This window comes from Macaca fascicularis, chromosome 6 (assembly GCF_037993035.2).
Source record: "Macaca fascicularis isolate 582-1 chromosome 6, T2T-MFA8v1.1".
NCBI classification, from domain to species: domain Eukaryota; kingdom Metazoa; phylum Chordata; class Mammalia; order Primates; family Cercopithecidae; genus Macaca; species Macaca fascicularis.
In genome coordinates, this window is record NC_088380.1 from 67844810 (window position 1) to 67859562 (window position 14753).

A 14753-nucleotide genomic window follows, 5' to 3' on the forward strand; every position below is an offset into this window, starting at 1 on the left:
GGCCTCTCAAAGTTCTGGGATTACAGACTTGAGCCACCATGCCCAGCCATTTGTATGTCTTTTTTGGAGAAAGATCTGTTCAAATCCTTTGTTCGCTTTATAATTTGGTATGTTTTCTCTTTTTTTTGAGACGGTGTCTCACTCTGTCACCCAGGCTGGAATGCAGTGGCATGATCATGGCTCATTGCAGCCTTACCTCCCAAGACCAAGTGATTCTCCCACTTCAGTGCCTGAGTAGCTAGGACCACAGGCACAAGTCACCTTGCCTGGCTAATTTTTTTTAGAGGGGATTGGGGTGGTGGAGAGACAAGGTCTCACTATGTTACCCAGGCTGGTCAAACTCGTGGGCTCAAGTGATCCTCTCGTCTCTGCCTCTCAAAAGTGCTGGGATGACAGATATGATCCACTGTACCCAGTCAATATTAATCTTTTTATTGTTGAGGTATAAAAGTTCTGGATACTATTGCCTTATCTAATATGCTTTACAGATATTTTTTCTCATTCTGATGGTTTTTTCCCTTTCTTGATAATATCCTTTGAAGCACAAAAATTTTAATTTTGATTAAGTCCAGTTATCTATTTTTTCTTTTGTTACGTCTAAGAAACCATTGTCTAATCCAAGATGAGACCTACTACTTATGTAGGCCTTTCCATAGGCTATATTAATGTTTAAACTTAAATGTTTATGTTCTTCCTTCATCTTAACACTTGTTCTTGACCTTTTAACATAGAAAACAAATTAATTAAGCATTTGTCAGCAAATAACGCTGCAAGTGTTTGGTAAAGGATGAATAAGGCCTTGAAATGCCTTGCAACTCTAGTCTTGAAGTCATCTCTTTGTTACCAGAGTTGAAGGGTGGGAGAAGGTTGCCTTTTATCTGTGTGCCTATACACATATGTGCATATATGGTATAATTTATCAGTATTTACAGAGACCATAGTAAGCACAGCACAAAACCAGGCGTTAAGAGATGCATGGGAAATAGAGTTTAAATGGTAAATATGGTAAAGATTGTTTTATGGTTTTGGGTTTTTTTTTTTAATGATCATTTTTTAATGTTACTTTAAAATAGATGAGTGGAATGTGATTCAGTTTAGTAAAACAACAACAACAAATCAGCTTTATTAAAACATCTTAGAAAGCTGGGCGCGATGGCTCACACCTGTAATCCCAGCACTTTGGGAGGCCGAGGCGGACAGATCACATGAGGTTGGGAGTTGAAGACCAGCCTGACCAACATGGAGAAACCTCATCTCTACTAAAAATACAAAATTAGCCAGGCGTGGTGGCACATGCCTGTAATCCCAGCTACTCAGCAGGCTGAGGCAGGAGAATCGCTTGAACCTGGGAGGCGGAGGTTGCGGTGAGCCAGGATCATGCTATTGCACTCCAGCCTGGGCAACAAGAGCGAAACTCCATCTCAAAAAAAAAAAAAAAAAAAAAATCTGAGACAGATGGAAAAATAAATATATTAGAAAAGGTTTTTAAAAGGGAGAATGTTCACAGTGAAACCCCGTCTCTACTAAAAATACAAAAAATTAGCCGGGCGCGGTGGCGGGCGCCTGTAGTCCTAGCTACTCAGGAGGCTGAGGCAGGAGAATGGCGTGAACCCAGGAGGCGGAGCTTGCAGTGAGCCGAGATCGCGCCATTGCACTCCAGCCTGGGCAACAGCGTGAGACTCCGTCTCAAAAAAAAAAAAAGGGAGAATGTTAAAAACACATAAAATTATAGCTTTATACATTCTGAAGTAAATACTGATGAGTTGATATGATAGCTAGAATTTGTTTCAAAATAACCCAGTTGTGGGGATAGAAATAGCTGTAGGATTGACCATACGTTGAAAATTAGTGAAGCTGAATGTAGGGGGTTATCATCTATTGTGTAAGTTTGCAATTTTTCATAATACTTTAAATTTTTTTGCTGGGTACAGTGGCTCATGTCTGTAATCCCATCACTTTGGGAGGTCAAAATGGGTGGATCACCTGAGCCCAGGAGTTTACGAGCAGCCTGGGCAACATGGCAAAACCTTGTCTCTACAAAAAAATACCTTGCAAAAATTAGCCGAGCATGGTGGTATGTACCTGTGGTCCCAGCCACTGATGGCTGAGGTGGGAGGATCCCTTGAGGCCCAGAGGTTGAGGCTGCAGTGAGCTGTGTTCGTGCAACTGCACTCCAGTCTGGGTAACAGAGGGAGACCCTGTCTCAATAAAATAAAATAAATTAATTAAAAAATTGTAATGAAAATTCTTCTTCAGAATGCCTCTGCATAAAATCCCATTTACAGTAGCCACATAAAGAATAAAATACCCAGGAATACAGCTAAGCAAGGACGATAAAGAGAGCCATACAATGAGAATCACAAAACATTGGTGAAATAAATCAGGGATGATACAAACAGAAAAACATTCCATGATCATGGATGGGAAATCAGTGTTGTTAAAATGGCCATACTGCCCAAAGCAATTTACAGATTCAGTGCTATTTCTATCAAACTACCAATGACATTCTTCACAGAATTAGAAAAATATATTCTAAAATTCATATGAACCAAAAAAGAACCTAATAGCCAAAACAATCCTAAGCAAAAATAACAAAGCCAGAGGTATCGTACTACCCCATTTCAAGCTGTACTGCAAAGTTGCAGTAACCGAAACAGCGCGGTACTGATACAAAAACAGACACATAGACCAGTGGAACAAGATCGGGAACCCAGAAATAAAGCCACACACCTACAACCATCTGATCTTCAGCAAAAACAAGCAATGGGGAAAGGACTCCTTATTTAGTAAACGATGCTGGGGAGACTGGGTAACCACATGCAGAAGATTGAAACTGGACCCCTTCCTTTCACCATGCACAAAAATTAACTCAAAATGGATTAAAGACTTAAATGTAACACCTCAAACTGTAAAACCCCTGGAGGAAAACCTGGCAAATACCATTCTGGGCATTGGCCTTATCAAAGAAATGTATGACCAAGTCCCCAAAACAATTACAACAAAAATAAAAAAAATGACAAATAGGAGCTAATTAAAGAGCTTCTGCACAACAAAAGAAACTGAGTAAACAGACAGCCTACAGAATGGGAGAAAATATTCACATACTATGCATATGACAAAGGTCTCATTTCCAGAATTTATAAGAAACAATTCAAGCAAAAAGCAAACAGTCCCATTAAAAAATGGGCAAAAGGACACACTTGCTTTCTTAAGTCGCCTGCTTATTCCTCTTCCAAGTTGTGCTTTCTTTCTTTCCTTTCCTTTCCTTACTGTTGTAAAGCTTTTCTTTTCCTTTTTCTTTTCTTTTCTTTTTTTTTTTTTTGAGACAGAGTCTCTCTCTGTCACCCAGGCTTGAGGCAATGGCGTGATCTCGGCTCACTGCAACCTCCACCTCCTGGGTTCAAGTGGTTCTCCTGCCTCAGCTTCCCGAGTAGCTGGGATTATAGGCACCCGCCACTATGCCTGGCTAATTTTTGTATTTGTAGTAGAGATGGAGTTTCACCATGTTGGCCAGGCTGGTCTCGAACTCCTGACCTCAGGTGATCCACCTGCCTTGGCCTCCGAAAGTGCTGGGATTATAGGCATGAACCACTATGCCCAACTGTAAAGCTTTTAAATAAACTTTCATTCCTGCTCTGAAAGAAAAAAAAAATGGGTAAAGGACGTGAACAGATACTTCTCAAAAGAAGACAGACGTGGCCAACAAGTATATGAAAAAATACTCAACATCACTAATCATTGGAGAAATGTAAGTAAAAACTGCAACAAGACACCATCTCGCACCGGTCAAAATGGCTATTATTAAAAAGTCAAAAAAAATAACAGATGTTGGCCAGGTTGCAGAGAAAAAGGAACACTCACATACTATTGGTGGAAATGTAAATTAGTTCAGCCACTGTGGAAAGCAGTGTGGAGATTTCTCAAATAACTTAAAACCATTCAACCCAACAATCCCACTACTGGGTATATACACAATGGAAAATAAATTGTTACTACAGAAAATACACCTGTACTCATATGTTCATTGCAGTACAGTTTATAATAGCAAAGACATGTAATCAACCTGGATGTCCATCAACAGTGAACTAGTTAAGCTGGAGCTAAATATTGGATAAATACCAGACAAAGATGGCAACAATAGACCCTGGGATTACTAGAGGAGGGAGGGTGGGAAGGTTGAAAAACTAGCTATTGGGTACTCTGCTCACTACCTGGGTGATGGGATCATTTGTATACCACACCTCGATGACATGCAGTTTAACCCGTGTAATAAACCTGCATATGAACCCCAAACCTTAAATAAAAGTTAAAAAAAAAATGCCTCTACAGACCAAATATTTCTCTTGGTTTCTGATCTACTTTTAGATACTATCACATGTATTTCCTGCCACTATCTTAAACTTACCAAAAACGGAATCCATTGCCTTTATCCCCATATTTCTGTGTTTGTATTCTGTCTGTTGGTTAGTGGAGACACCGTATATCTGGTTTCTCAAATAGAAATCTTTTTTTTTTTTTTTTTTTTCCAGACGGAGTCTCGCTCTGTTGCCCAGGCTGGAGTGCAGTAGCGCTATCTCGGCTCACTGGAAGCTCTGCCTCCTGGGTTCATGCCATTCTCCTGCCTCAGCCTCCCAAGTAGCTGGGACTACAGGTGCCTGCCACCGCACCTGGCTAATTTTTTGTATTTTTAGTAGAGACAGGGTTTCACTGTGTTAGTCAGGATGGTCTTGATCTCCTGACCTCATGATCCACCCACCTCAGCCTCCCAAAGTGCTGGGATCAAATAGAAATCTTACTGATATTGCCAACTTTCCTCATTCCTTGAGGATGTTTGCTCCTGGCTCACCCACACTCTCAGCAAAATGGCCTTGCTTGTCATTTCACCACCAAGAAATATAAGCAACCAGAAAAGAACTACAAGTCAGCCACATCTACCCAAGTACTAGCATCTGTGCCTATGACTGCCTTTCTTACTTGGCTATGGACACATTTTTTCTGTTCCTCTTTTAGGCCCCTTTCCTCCACTCGTATGCTGGATCTTATCTCTTTTCACCTGCCCAGTCACAACTTCAGTGGTCTCTCTGTGCTGCATCAACAGTTATTTTCTTCACTGAATCATTTATATCAATATGGGAATGCTGTTATTTCTCCCATCAAAAAAAAATCCTCTTAGGCTGGGTGTGGTGGCTCACACCTATAATCCCAGCACTTTGGGAGGCTGAGGTAGGCAGATCGCTCCAGCCCAGGAGTTTGAGACCAGCCTGGGCAACATGGCGAAACTCTTTCTCTACAAAAAATATCAAAGGTAAGCAGGGCATGGTAGCACATGCCCATGATCCTACCTACTCAGGAGGCTGAGGTAGGAGGATTCCTTGAGCCAGGGAGGCGGAGATTGCAGTGAGTTGAGATCCAACCACTGCCTCAAAGAAAAAACAAAAACCTCTTGACTACTCTCACTTTTAGGCATTGCTCCTATTTTACTTGATCTGTTAGCAGCATTTGACACAGTTAATTCACTCCCTTTTGTTTGAAATACCTTCACTTAGCTTCTGTGACTACTCTTCTGATTTTTCTTCTTTTTCTCTAGTAACTTCTTGATCTCCTTTGCTGGTATCTCATTTCCCTGACCTCTGTACAGAACTTCAAAGATCATAACTTCTACTCTCATTCTCTTAGTGGTCGCATCCACTTTGATTGTCTTAAAAAATACTGTCTATATTGGTGTTTTGCAAACCTTTTTTCCATTATTGCTCTGCCTGAGAAGCCTTTTGACTACTTTATTGCCTAATCACCCCTTCGCAGTGAAATTTCTCTACATCTATTTATGGGTTGTGGCCCTTCGAAGGGCCATAAACCATTGTAATATCTAAGATCTGCCCTTCCAAAGAGCCAGTTTTTACCACCTTGGGGATATCACCCCCACTGAGAATGCATGATTTGAATTGACAATCCCCAAGCTTTTTTCTTCAGCTTTGACCATCTCCAGTCTATTAGACAGCCTACTTCATATCTCCACTAGACAGATATCTTAAACTTCACATGTATGAAACCAAACTCATAATCTGACTTTAGCCTTTTTTGCCACACGGAGCTTCAATGATCTCATTCTTCTTTATGTATCTTTAGTTCTGGCAGCACTGAATTTGAAATATACATTTTACCCTAGTGGTAAAAGGGCTTAGAAGAGTGATCATTTATTCCCCTAACCAAAATTCGCCAGGCTTTGAAAGTAGAAATTTCCGTGACTCAGGGCCACTATCATCATAGGCTTCCCATAAGTAGAGTGGAGCAGCAGTTGAGATGACAGAGTGGGGGAATAGTAACATTGCACTGACAGTTGAAAAACATTCCACAAGATCCCTGTCTCGTTAGGATGTATGCATAAGAGACGATGATATGTATATGTAGCTGTGAAAAGTTCACAGAATAGCACAGCTATATTGGTATGGAATTCCCTTTTGGGTAAATAAAAATTTAAGCCAGGGCACAATTAGATAGCATCGCTCAGTGTATTCAGGAGAACACCTGGGAAAGAGTTCTTCAGAATTTTGAACTATTGGCAACATGTTGCTTCAACAACACCACTGTAAAAGTCTTTGGTATTCTAAATAGGAAATCTTTTATTCTTTAACACATGAGTAAAGATACATTTAGTATAGTCTGTTACCGAAAGGAATGTAGATATGAAGAACAACCTTTTAATTGAGACTTACAGATTTTGAGATTTAGTTAACTTTTTTTTTTAACATTGTTACTATTTCAGCTAGAATCATAATCATATTACATTGTGATTTTAGAATTTTGGTTTTTTTGTTCTCTTTACAAGTGGTTTTGGATGGTGTTTTAACCCTGCCTTTCCCCAGCCCCAAATATGCTGAATAACATCAGGAAACTACAGTGATTTAATACTTTTTTTTTTTTGAAACGGAGTTTTGCTCTTGTTGCCCAGGCTGGAGTGCAATGGCCTGATCTCAGCTCACTGCAACCTCTGCCTCCGGGGTTCAAGCGATTCTCCTGCCTCAGCCTCCCTAGTAGCTGGGATTACAGGCATGTACCACCACGCCTGTCTAATTTTGTATTTTTAGTAGAGACGGGGTTTCTCCATTTTGGTCAGGCTGATCTCAAACTCCCGATCTCAGGTGATCCGCCCACCTCAGCCTCCTAAAGTGCTGTGATTACAGGCGTGAGCCACCGTGCCCGGCCTGATTTAATACTTTTTGATGCTATCATAGCTCTTTTATGACATTTTTCTTATTCTTATGCAAATTCTGAATGAAACTTTTCTAAAAAGCTGCACAATGGGCCCTTCTAAATAATAATGCTACCTTAATTGTTAGTGTGCAGCTCAACAGATCCGAAGTTTCCCCATCACCCCATAGGAACTGAGCACTATTGAGTTTTTACATCCCTTTTCAAAACAATAGTTGAGGTAAGAATTTGAAAATTCATAGTTTGTTTTCAATATGAATAAAATTTGTCCCATTTTTAAGTTGTATTTTCTTAATGAAAATCTTAGCTATATCATTTTCTTTTTCCTCTCCTTGTGTCAGACTTTCAGGTTTGTGTTTAATGTCTAAGAAAAGAAATACTAAAACTTTCGGTTTAGTTAAAAAACTAACATCTTAAGAGTGATAAACCAAACAAAAAAATCTCTATGTTTGGAGAAGTCACATTCCCCAGAGATTTACTAAACAGCAACAGCACTGTTACCAGTGTCAGCTGAGACATTATTTATGTCCTTCTCTAATGGCTTCTTGTTCCACTAAAGCTATTGAAGAAGGTGTAATGCTACATAGTCCTCATGAAGGATTCTTTTCCTCACTGCTTAGATTAGCTAACACAACCTGAATATCAGAGTTTGAGACTTTGACTTCTGCTGGATCTGCTGCTGATCTGCTGTGTGACCTCCAACAAATCAAATTTCTTTCTGTCCTCATTTATTGGTCAGTGGCACCTAGGAATAAATTGACATTTACTGTTAGATTATAAATAATAACTGCTTTGAGGTAGTTGGCAAAACCAAGATATAATGTGTGACTATTAGTGTAGTTAACATTACTATGAATATTACTGTGTAGTTAACTTCCACTTTCTAAATAATGCTTTTTTGTAGCATCCTTGTCATTTTAGTCTATTTTAAAGCAACATTTGACAATCTTTGTTTTCCCAACTTTTCTCCATTTTGCGGTTATGATAAGATTATAATATAAATGTATTAAAGAGGGGAATTATTTTCATGTTCTTAAAGGAGCATCCTTTTAGAATTCTTTTAATAAGCTGAAGAAAGGAATTGTATCTGTTTTAAAAGACCAATGTTAAACCTCTTCAGACAATGAAAGGTTATTAACATGTTTTTCTATGATTTAACTTGGAAAGATGGCATACAATTTTTGAATTTGCATTCTACAGTGGTAATTGTTTTAATAACTAAATATACAATTGATTGGAATCACTATTTTATGTATCTAATTATCATTTAAGAAAAATGGGGCCGGGCACAGTGCAGTGGCTCATGCCTGTAGACCCAGCACTTTGGGAGGCCGAGGTGAGCAGATCACTTGAGCCCAGGAGTTTGAGACCAGCCTGGGCAACATGGCAAAAACCGGCCTGTACAAAAAGTATAAAAATTAGCCGGGTGTGGTGGCAGGCACCTCTGGTTCCAGCTACTTGGAAGGCTGAGTGGGGAGGATCACTTGAGCCCGGGAGGCAGAGGTTTCAGTGAACTAAGGTTGCACCATTGAATTCTAGCCTAGGCAAGAGTGAGATCCTGTCTCAAAAAAGAAAGAAAGATGGAAAACCTGTTATTTAAGAAAGGTTTTAATCAATCACCTGATATGAAGTGGCAAAGGTTTCACCGTCAGTGTGTTCTAAGATAATTTATCTGGTGCGGAATGACTTGGAAGAAAGTATTTCCTTCAAGTGTCTGTTTACCAACCACTTTGAATAAGCTTATTTATTGTACTCTTCTTCTGGAAACAACATTGTTCTGCCAGACACTTGGTCTGAATGTGTGATTTTACAATTCAGAGTAATATTTCTTTGTTCTTCTGAGAATGGATATTTATGCATGTTTTCCTCTTAGTTGCTGCTTGAGAGGTACAGGAGATAATTAGTTTTATTAGCATATTTTTAAAAGTCTATTAAAAATGCTTTTAAATTATTTGGTGGTATTCTGATTGAAAATGGAAGGGGTTGCTAGAGGTTTTATCAAGAATAGATACACTATATATTTTAATTTATTGGCATGTAAACTAGATTTTCCTATTAATTTTCTTTACATGGCTGTATTCATGTGACTCACCAGTGACTACTTTTTAAAAATATGTGTAAAAATTTTTAAATTATATTTTTTGTAGTAATATTTTATAAAGCATTGATTTGTTATATTTTAAATTTATCATACTTTAAACAAAACAGATTTAAACAACTTCAAAGGGTTTGGAAATAGCCATTATAAACAATCTTATAACTGAAGTTTTATTTTTGGTAATAATTTAAGTTGTTGTTCTTATACATATTTAGGTTTTGAAATTTTTATAAAGGTCTAGGCAGGGCGTGGTGGCATGCCTGTAATCCCAGCACTTTGGGAGGCCAAGGCAGGCAGATCACCTGGGGTCGGGAGTTCGAGACCAGCCTGACCAACATGGAGAAACCACATCTCTACTAAAATTACAAAAGTAGCTATGCGTAGTGGCGCATGCCTGTAATCCCAGCACTTTGGGAGGCCAAGGCAGGCGGATCACCTGAGGTTGGGAGTTCGAGACCAGCCTGACCAACATGGAGAAACCACATCTCTACTAAAATTACAAACGTAGCTATGCGTGGTGGCGCATGCCTGTAATCCCAGCTCCTTGGGAGACTGAAGCAGGAGAATCGCTTGAACCGGGGAGGCAGAGGCTGCGGTGAGCTGAGATCACGCCATTGCACTCCAGCCTGGGCAGCAAGAGCAAGACTGTCTAAAAAAAAAAAAATTCTTTTTATGGGATTGCAGGCATGGTGGCATATGCCTGTAATCCCAGCTACTTGAGAGGCTGAGGCAGGATAATTGCTTGTTGAACTTGGGAGGCAGAGGTTCTGGTGAGTTGAGATCGTCCACTGTACACCAGCCTAGGTGACAGAGCGAGACTCCGTCTCAAGAAAAAAAAACAAAATTGTAAAGGTCTTAATATCTTAAAAGTATGAAGAGAAATTTTCATAGAAACATCTAAAGGGGAACTGATAAAAATAATGTTCACTTTGGGGGAAGACTTGGCATATGTATAGTCATATATCACAATCCTATGATTAGGGTAGTTAGAAATAGAAAAAAAAATAGAGTTTGTAATCCTAAGTATGTCAGAAACAACTGCAACCTTTTAAAAAACTGTTTGGATCTGAAAAGAATTGATTGTTGCTTTTTTGTATTTTTCCTAACGTTCTACTACTATATCCTTTTAATAAAATACATATTTTTGTTAGATTTTTAATATTCTGACTTTTAAATACTTGTAATGAAATTTTATTAGTATTCTTGGCTGACTTATTTTGGCTCTTGTCTCCTCCATTTGCAACCAAATTATACTTTATATGCTAGACAAGGTTTATGCCAGCCTAATTGGTTGCTGGCATTTCTTAGCCTCACAGCTGCTGTGAACTCAGCTGTGAACTAGAAAACATATAATAGGATCCTGTATTCAGAGACCAAAAGGCAATTGTCAACATGTAAAACTTGTTTTTGACAGCTCAATGAATATATGAGCTTTTATGACAAATAGCACTAATACCAGATCTTAAGTAACTATCTTAAAGATTAGAAAGTCTTGAAATATGAATTCCATGTGTTTATTTTTATTCACTGAAGCAAAGATGGCTTAAATTTGCATGTATGTTCCGTTCAGTCATTTGTGGCTTTTTTCTTTTTAAAAATCATGTGTCTTGATATTTACCAACAGATATTAAAAAGTTGAGATCTGAACTTTTTCCTTTAATTTCACCCTAACAAAAAGTTGAGCCTTAAATAAGGTAAAAAACATTTCTTAAAATGAGCTAAACATAAAATGGCTTTGATTAAAGATTATATTTCAAAATATTTATTATGTTTCATTTGGCAGATTTTATTTTTATAAATTTTTGACATCTAAGTTTGGGGTGAACATTACTTTTATATTAAGTTGAACCATATGAGATTGTCATTTTTTTAGGTCAAAGGGTTGAATGTAGACTAAATGGGAAAAAATGGCAGTCTTATCAACATGAACTCCCTAACCACATTCAGAAATGTAACTAACCACTATTAATTACCTTTGTATAAGTAAAATATCATGTGTGATCAATAAACAATGAGATTAACAGATCAGGTTTATATATAGTAAAATCTTTTCTTCCATTATAATTGCTTTTTGCCCATTCCCACTGTTTTCTTCAGCATTTTCTTAAATATTTAGATACTCAGCAATAAACAAAACAAAGGCTAAACAAATATATGAGAGGCTATAGAAATACATTGAGGACAAGCAAACTGTGTTAGTAAATGGCTTGTACTGAATATGATAAAAGCATCATCCTGTACCTACATTTTGTATCACTTTGATAACTTGGCATGATTTTTTATGTCTACTGTGATTCTAACAGTCTATCGATTATATTTGGAATGTAGCTCCAAACTTTTCTTACACACTCTTTTATTTAAAATGCCAATTGAGTTTTGTCATATACAAATATAAATCTTTCCTTACATAAATATTGGCCAGAAAAATCTTGCATTGTGAGAAAAGTACATTTTAGGAGGTTTTGGTATTAAAAACCAAGAGGTGTTCTATTGGTAAAATAATGATTGGGGAGCTATTCTGAAGGGTTTGCCTGTACTTTCCAAAACTCTTCGTGAGGCTGAGGCGGCAGTGGCTTCGGCTGGAGTAGGATGCTGGGAGGTGTTGAGGGAGGAACAGTGGCTTGTACTGTGAGGGTGTCAGGAAGGAACAGGGGAGGAAGATGGTGACATCGGGGGCAGGGGCAAATGAGCCTTGTTCAGCCACAGCCTTGGCTTTCAATCTGTGCAAGTTTAGTGAGATCATGCTGCAAGAAGCAGTGTCAGGCTGAGGACGCAGTGGACCTCGAGGAGATGATAATGGACATCGGCTCCACCCAGTTACACACCCAAAAACTGCAACTGCCATAAGCAAGGAGCTCCTGGTATGGTGGTTCTCTGCCAGTACCCTACCACACTGACAGCTCTCCCTATAGTCCTGCCTACTTATCTCCTCCCCAAGTGTCCAGCTGGTTAAGGACTATCCCCTGGGACAATTTCCCTGCAGAGAAGGGGTACCTGTTTTGCCCAGCATCTGCATTTAACAGGACAAGCTCTGACTCTGCCCTTCACACAAGTGTGATGAACCCCAGTTCCCAGGATACTTATTCAGGCCCCACATCTCCCAGCATCCTGCCCACCCAACATTTCTGGGTGGTAAAATGGACTCCAGAGTACCTGCTATTGAAGAGAAGTTCTCCTAGGTGACAAGCATTTGCTGAAGCCATGGGATACTTAGAAGCTGTCATCACCTTCCTCCTGACCCTGGTCTTAATGAAGTCCCTGGAATTAATATCTTTCCATCTCCTGGCCAGCTTGTCAATGTGCCTGTCCTCCCACCTGCCACGAATACTGGATATGGGAGGAGGTCCCTACCTGACCTCACCAGTTTGCACTTTCCGCCAGCACTGCCCACCCCCCTGGACCCTGAGGAGACAGCCTACCTTAGTCTGAATAGGGGCAACAGTACCTCCAATTTGACTCACATCATGACTCACCTGGGCATTAGTGAGGGCCTGGGCCTGGTCTTGGGCCCAGGTCATGATGCACCAGGACTTTGTTGACCCCTTAGCCACCCATCCCTGCGGTCCTCCCTAAGCAATCCCGATCTCCAGGCTTCCCTAAGCAGTCTTCAGATCCATCTTCAGGGCTCCCACAGCCACCCATCACTACCTCCCTCCTCCTTGGCCCACCATGCCCTGCCCACTACCTTCCTGGGCCACCCCTCACTAAGTACCCCTGGCCCTCCCCCTCCTCCTCCCGCTCTTCATCCTCCTCTTCCTCCCCCTTTTCCTCCCCCTCCCCCTCTTCCTCTTCCTCCTCTTCCTCTCGTCCTCCACTTTACTCTTCATCTGCCCCTAACTTACTCAACCTCTACTCCTGGGCTTCCCCCCCACCACTGCCTTGTACCCCTCAGCTCCCTCAGTTTGCCCGCAGGTCCAGCTGATGCCAGAGGGTCCCAACAGCAGCGGCCTAAACAGTTTTTGCCAATGTCACCCACCCTGTCTTCCATCACTCAGGGTGTCCCCCTGGAGACCAGTAATCTGCACATCCAGCCACATACCCCAAAGTCTCTGCAGCAGCCAGACCTGCCCTCTCAGGCCTGCTCAGTGCAGGTGGGCAGCCCCTGGGCAGGCAATTGGATTATGGAATACTACCCACCTCGGCCCCCTGGGGTTGGGCAAGTCTTCACTGGCCAATGAGTGACTTCAGCCTGGGGAACTGGAGCAGTTCAGCATGGAGAGCCATAAACCAGCCTGGTGATGGATCCCCCTGGCTTTTCCAAAGGGCCTGGATTTTTAGAAGGTGAGGGGCCCATGGCCGGCCCTCAGGATCCCCACACCCTCAACCACCAGAACTTGACCCCCCACTGCTGCTGCTGTGGCTCAAGTCTTAACATCATCCTCATAGGAGACTCCTCCCCAGGTTTCTCTAAGGAGATTGCAGCAACCCTGGCTGCTATGTCTGGCTTTGAGGTGTCAGTAGCAGGTTGGAGTTGGGGCTAGGGCTAGAAGATGAGCCGTGCATGGAGCTACTGGGCCTGGAGTGACCCAGACATGCTGAGTGACCCAGTGCCCTGCTACCCGATCCTGCTCTGGAGTATTCATCACCATCCCTCTTCTTGGCCCTGTCCCCCATTACTTTCTGTTTTCTCTCTTACCCCAGCTAGTGAAGACTCCACTCTGCCCCCCAGATCCTCTCTGTAGCATAAACGAAGGATCCCAAGAATGAGAAAAAGCACAGAGTTTGTCCAGGTGGCCCTTGAATTCTGTACACGGGTGGGCCTGGAGGAGCTCAAAGGAGGGCCACAAGCGCTTGCAACTTTGAACCAATTGCCTGGAGGTTAAAGCCTGTTGGAAAGCTGGGGATATAGAGGGGAACCTGGGAGGCAGGGCTTGTCCGGATTCCTAGGGGTGAGCATTGCCAGCCCCTTCTCATCACCCTTTCCCTCTCAATGGAGGAGAGTGCCATAGTGGGTATTATTTTTAATTAAATATATTTTAATAAAAAAATCAAAAAAATTATTTGCAAGTGTTTTGTTTTACTTCTAACATGACATTTTCTATACTAATTTATCTTTACAACTAGATTGAATTAAAATGGAAAACTTTTAAATATGTCTCTGGATTTTAAGTTTTAAAAAGCCATAGAGTTTTTGAAACTATAAGTTATCTTTTATATGGTAGTACTGATTTTATGTAACAATGTAAACTTAGAATTTTCAAATCTGACCTCATTTTCTATGAATATGACTTATGACTTGAAGATGGATTGAGACTTCTGGTCAAAATAGTACACTAAAGTTCATGTATTGGCATCCTTCTGTCCCAAACACATGAGAAGAAACCAAAAAGGCATAGCTGAGCTCAAAAACAAGATCGTGGATTAGTAATGGAACAGGAATTCTAAGAGATGGGTGAGGCTGAAGCAGGCATGGATGTCAAAAGTGATTCCTGTAGGATGATGCGGG

The 14753-nt window shown here is 40.7% G+C and overlaps 1 protein-coding gene and 2 pseudogenes across 8 annotated transcripts in view; all 3 read left to right on the forward strand.

The window, feature by feature from the left end:
- Positions 1-14753, forward strand: part of KIF2A (kinesin family member 2A) — an 82055-nt gene that overhangs the window by 16149 nt on the left and 51153 nt on the right. The window lies entirely within an intron of this gene.
- LOC135971195 (CREB-regulated transcription coactivator 2 pseudogene) lies at positions 11968-12859 on the forward strand (annotated as a pseudogene).
- LOC107130000 (CREB-regulated transcription coactivator 2 pseudogene) lies at positions 12855-13964 on the forward strand (annotated as a pseudogene).